The following is a 6,117-nucleotide window of genomic DNA, read 5'->3' as shown; positions in this document are numbered from 1 at the left end:
TTTTATCCGGCTGCATCTGGGAGGGAGGGAGGGTTCCCCAAAGGAGCTAAGCGCATCAAGCTGGGAGTGGTGGGTTGGACGAAAGTGGTGGCAATTGGGTTGAAGCCTAAACTTAGCCTAATATGGTGGGAGTTGATTTAACAGATCGATGCATTTAACAGTTTGATAGCTCCAATTTTCAGGGTTATTGAGCCTGAGCAAGAGCGAGAGAGCGCCCTGGCTGGGGGGGTGGGAGTGCAGAGGATAGCAGCTTGCTTGCTTTGTGAAGTACGTAGTTGAAATGGTAATGTTTGCTGTCAGGGCCAGCCTTGAATGCTGGCCCTCCCTTTTTCAGAGGCAGCTTGGCTGGAAAACTTAGCAAAGAAAGAGAGAGAGTTGGGGAAAAAACATTCTCTGGGGGTTTTTGGGGGGGAGGGCAGGATTTTTATTGCTGCTGCTGCTGTTACGTAGATGGTAAAAGGTTGGACAGTGTGTAGTAGTCTTGGGAATCATCTTCAGCATATCACTGAGATGTGGAAAGGAAGCCAGGAATCTGCTTTAAACTGAGCCAGCCTATCTAACTCAGTACTTTCTGCATTGACTGGCAGCAGCTCTCCAGAGTTTTAGATGGGACATTCCCAAATCCACCTGGAGATGCCAGGATTGAACATTGGTGGTTCTGCATACAAAGCAAGGGCTCAAACACTGTTTCAGCACTTCCCTGTAAAAAAGTAAGATTCTAGTCCTCATGGATCCAGATAAAGGGTTCATTTAAAAAGAAACATGGAAAACTTACTTCTACCAAGTCAGACAATTGGCCCATCTGACTGGCAGTGGCTCGCTATCGGGTTTCATTGGGGGGGTCTTTACTACTGAATACCAGATACTGGAAACTGCAGGAGGAGAGAGTGCTCTTGTGCTCAGCTCCTGCTTGAGAGTTTTCCTCAGCCGTCTGGTTGGCCACTGTGAGAACTGGATGCTTGACTAGATGGGTCCAGCAGGACTCTCCATATGGAAGTCTACTGCAATAGAACCTCCACACCCAGGGAAACTACCTCTGGATACCAGACGGTGGGGTACAAGCTGGTGGTTGTATTAGGCAGGCCACTGGCCTGATCCAGCAGGGCTTTTATTGTGTTCATAGACGTATGTTCTTTGTGGGAGCACAGCTTCACATCTGCTGGGTCAGCCGAGCCCCTGTGCCCTCGCTTTTCTTCTTGGCAAACTTCTTTCATCAGTGTGTGGGGGGGGAGTCGAAGGTTGGTGGAGGGGGGATGGCAGATAGAAGGGTTGGTGGTGGTGGTGGTGTGTTGTTTTTTTCCTACCCAGAAAATATGATCTGAAATTGACAAAAGTAACTGAGCCAGCAGAATTTCCCTCCCTGGTTTCTATTCCCCTGGCAGATCTTCTTCCACCTGCGTGAGAACCCTCTCTCCTTGAAGCTAAGTTTGGCTCTTGGATCCATGCGTGAAGAAGGGTGGTTTATTTTTATTTTGCACTGTCCTTTCTATGGGTCCCCCCCCCCCAGTACGATACTTCTGCAGATTTTTTGTTTTTTTAGCTCCCTGCCCTCCTTATGCTCAGCTTGACCTGAGACTTAATTCCTGCTTTGCTGGCCTACCTTGGAAGTGACGGATGGTGTCCCCTTCACACCCTTCACATTATGATAATCTGATATTGGACCAAAAGTGGCAAGGAGAGTGTTTAAATTTGTGGGGCTGTCTCTGTGAAGAGAATCTGAAGCTGGGTTCTCTGAAGCTTCCAACCCCGGATGCTATCTTTAAAACAGGTGAGGAGAAATCTGAGGCCCAAGGACTAATGCAACCCTCCAGGCCTCTCTGCCAGGCCTTTGGGACTCACCCCACAGCCATGCCTGTTCTTCCCAGGCCATATCTCTAATTGATCCTGCTTTGCACCCTTCTAGAGAGTTTTTGCCTGCATGCAATGTGTTGTTTAACTCTGATCATGCACCTGGCTTGCCTGGATGGAGCATAGAAAAGGGTTTGTGTAAGCAAACATTTTATACCCTGCTCACTTTTGCTGTCAGCCCCATCCACCCCGACACGTGACCCTCAGAAGGTTGCCTAGAAGGGAACATGGACCTCAGGCCAAAGAAACTCTCTTACCCCAGTTAATATGTTTGGAGGTTTGGCTGAAACCTGTGGTCATTTGGACAGGGTTGCAAAGTGTAGAAGGCAGTTGCTATCAGGCCAGTGGCTGACAAGATGCCCCTGTGGAAAGCCTGTAAATGGGACCTCAGAGCAGCAGCAACACTCTCCCTGCTTGTGGATCCCAGCAACTAGTATTCAGAGGCATATTGCCTCCCACAGTGGAGGGAAAACAGGAGAGCCTGGCTGCTGAATCAGGCCAATGGCCCATCTAGTCCAGCATCTTCTTCTCAAAGTGGCCAACCAGATGTTCCAAAGGGAAGGCCACAAGCAGTACCTGAGCACAACAGTGCAGTCCACTCCAGCGTTTTCCAGCTACTGATATTCAGAAGCATTTACCATCTTGGATTGTGGAGGCCTGGCCTAGCTGTTGGGGCTAGTAGCCATCAATAGATCTTCTTTTAAAGCCATCCATCCAAGCTGTTTGCTGTCAGTGCCTCCTGTGGGAGCAAGTTCCATCTAGTTTAACTATGTATGTCCTTTAAATGGATTCAGGCACAGACTTTGGCTTCGCCTGCATTGGACCGCCTTTGTCATTGAGTGTCGGCTTACGTCTAAGCCATTCGTGCATTGCCTGACTAATTATATGCCAAATGGGATGCTAAAGTATGTCTATTATATTTATAATCCGTCTAAAAGAGTCCAGCCTCATCCACTACTATATTTCTGCCACAGTTTTATAAGAACACAAACACATAAGTTATTTGCATTGTTGTGTGTATATACATTTTATGTGCTGGTTCCTTTAGGAAGCCTCAAGTGGAGAGGCGTATAATAACACACATAATATATGATAATTGTTTGCACTTTTAGCAGAGCTGGTAACAAACAACTCATTGAGAGCAAGGAGCAAAACAGGAGTTAGAAAAAATCCATGCAGATAAGCTCAAGATAGAGATTTAACAGAAAATCCTGTGCCTATATCATAAGATCACTTCCTTTGTTCCTACTGAAAACCTAGCCCTTTCCCCAAAAGGGTGGGGGACATTATTATTCCCACTTTCTCCCCACCATCCATAATCTTTATATTGTCCCAAAGTCTGCAGTGAAGTGGCAAATTCTGAATTGCAGAGTCCTTTAGTGATTTTAGTCTCCTTTCCACCCACCTTTCCAGAGTGACTCTCGGAGCCCATCCTCTGTGGCTGACTCGTCTCCTTTCATTCTGATGGGTACCACTGGCTAATAAGCTCCCCATTCATGCTGATTGGGTAGTTTTTGGATGCTTGAGGCAGGGGCCCTGATGCAGAAAAAATTGTAAAGGGTCTTTGCCCCCTCCCCAATGCAGCCTCATATCCCTACGCTCTGCTTGCACCTCTAGACTACACCTCTAGACAAAAGGGTGCAGCCAGTGGTCTCAGCCAGTGTTGGTGGGGAACTTGACTCTGTCCCTTGGATCTTTGGTGGCCCAGCATATTTTCCTAGAGCCGTTTGGTCAGACTCATAATGGTAGCTTCGAGAACACTATCCAACCATCTCGTCTTCTGTCGTCCCCTTCTCCTTGTGCCCTCCATCTTTCCCAACACCAGGGGCTTTTCCAGGGAGTCATCTCTTCTCATGAGGTGGCCAAAGTACTGGAGCGTCAGGATCTGTCCTTCCAGTGAGCACTCAGGGCTGATTTCCTTAAGAATGGATAGGTTTGATCTTCTTGCAGTCCATGGGACTCTTAAGAGTCTCCTCCAGCACCATAATTCAGAAGTGTCAATTCTTTGGCGATCAGCCTTCTTTATGGTCCAGCTCTCACTTCCATACATCACTACTGGGAAAACCATAGCTTTAACTATACAGACCTTTGTTGGCAAGGTGATGTCTCTGCTTTTTAAGATTCTGTCTAGGTTTATCATTGCTTTTCTCCCAAGAAGCAGGCGTCTTTTAATTTTGTGACTGCTGTCACCATCTGCAGTGATCATGGAGCCCAAGAAAGTAAAATCTCTCACTGCCTCCATTTCTTCCCCTTCTATTTGCCAGGAGGTGATGGGACCAGTGGCCATGATCTTAGTTTTTTTTATGTTGAGCTTCAGACCATATTTTGTGCTCTCCTCTTTCACCCTCATTAAAAGGTTCTTTAATTCCTCCTCACTTTCTCCCATCAAGGTTGTGTCATCTGCATATCTGAGGTTGTTGATATTTCTTCCGGCAATCTTAATTGGCACTGCCCGTCTTTGGGATTGGGATGTAGACTGATCTTCTCCAATCCTCTGGCTACTGCTGAGTTTTCCAAACTTGCTAGCATATTGAGTGTAGCACCTTAACAGCAACATCTTTTAAAATTTTAAATAGTTCAGCTGGAATATCATCACTTCCACTGGCCTTGTTATTAGCAGTGTTTTCTAAGGCCCATTTGACTTCACTCTCCAGGATGTCTGGCTCAAGGTCAGCAACCACACTACCTGGGGTGTATGAGACCTCCATATTTTTCTGGTATAATTCCTCTGTGTATTCTTGCCACCTCTTCTTGATGTCTTCTGCTTCTGCTAGGTCCTTACCACTTTTGTCCTTTACTATGGTAATCTTTGTACGGAATGTTCCTTTTATATCTCCAGTTTTCTTGAACAGATCTCTGGTTTTTCGCATTCTATTGTTTTCTTCTGTTTCCTCTGGCTGAAAGTCTAGGCTGCATCAACAGAACTATAGCATCAGGATCAAGGGAAATGAATGTATTCTGCCTTAGACAGACCCCACTTGGGTGTACTGTCCAGTTCTGGACATCTGAAGAAACTGGTGTAGCTGCATAAGGAGCTTAAAGATGAGAAGAAGAGCTTTATCAGCTGAGATTTAAGGGCATGTATAAGAAATGGAAGAAAAGGGAAACCACAAAGAGTATATACGAGCAGCCAACAGCTGCAGGAAGAAGGTCAGGCTTGCAAGAGAGGTTAAAAATAATTTTCAAAACGTTTCTTCAGCTATGTTTAAACCAAGAGGAAGAACAAACAAGTAGTAGATCTCATGTATGGTGAAGACAGAAATGCTACTGTGTGACAGAGAGAAGGTGGAACTGTTCAAAACTTATTTTGCCTTTTCACCCAAAAGGAAAGCAATGCCCAACCTGCTGACAACAGACTAAAGGATGTAAGGAGGGAGCTGCAACCCAAGAAAGGAAAAGAGGTGGTGAGGGAACACCTAGCTAATTTAAATGAATTTCCAGGGCCTGATGAGCTGCATCCAAGGAAACTAAAGGAGCTTGCAGATGCAAGCTCAGAGTCACTATCCATAATCTTTGAGAATTATTGGATAACAGGATTCTTTAGCAGTGATTCCTGTATTGCAGGAGATTAGGCTACATGACTTTGGGGGGTCCCCTACAACTCTACAGTTCTATGACTCTATGATGGTAGATGCTCTTGCCAGTTTCTGTGCCCCAAAGATTAATATATTTATATTCTGATTCATGCTTTTTTTGTCATCAGACTTAACTGCTTTTACAGAAAAGCAAAATATTGGCAGCACACTAAGTTTGTCTCGCAGACTTTGCAACCAACCCCATTATCCCAAGACTTACCATATTTTCATGAATCATCATATCCATTTCAACAGTGTAGCAGACCATAACTCAGCAATAGAGCACCTGTTTGACCAATGCTCTGATTCAGTACATACGAACACAAGCAGAGCCTGCTGGATTGGATCAATGTCTCATCTAGTCCAGCATCCAGTTCTCACAGTGGCCTAATGTGAAACCTGCAAGCAGGACCTGAGTGCAATAGCACTCACCTTGTCTGTGGTTTCCAGCAACCAGTAAAGTATGATGTAGCTTCTTACACCTTGAGGACTGGAACCTTAACTTCATCATAGTTAAAATACTGTAGCTTGTTGGCAGAACATCTGCTTTGCATGCAAAGGGCACCAGGTTCAATCCTTCTCGTCTCTGGGTAGGGCTAGGGAAGAACACTCTGAAACCCTGGAGAGCTGCTGTTAAGGACTTGTGGGGCTCTGTTGAATGACAAAAGGGTTAGCGTGGCCAGAGGCTGATCCA

The sequence above is a fragment of the Podarcis tiliguerta genome, assembly GCF_965153285.1.
Source record: "Podarcis tiliguerta genome assembly, chromosome: Z".
In the NCBI taxonomy this organism is placed as follows: Eukaryota; Metazoa; Chordata; class Lepidosauria; order Squamata; family Lacertidae; genus Podarcis; species Podarcis tiliguerta.
Note: the sequence above shows the minus strand (reverse complement) of the source record.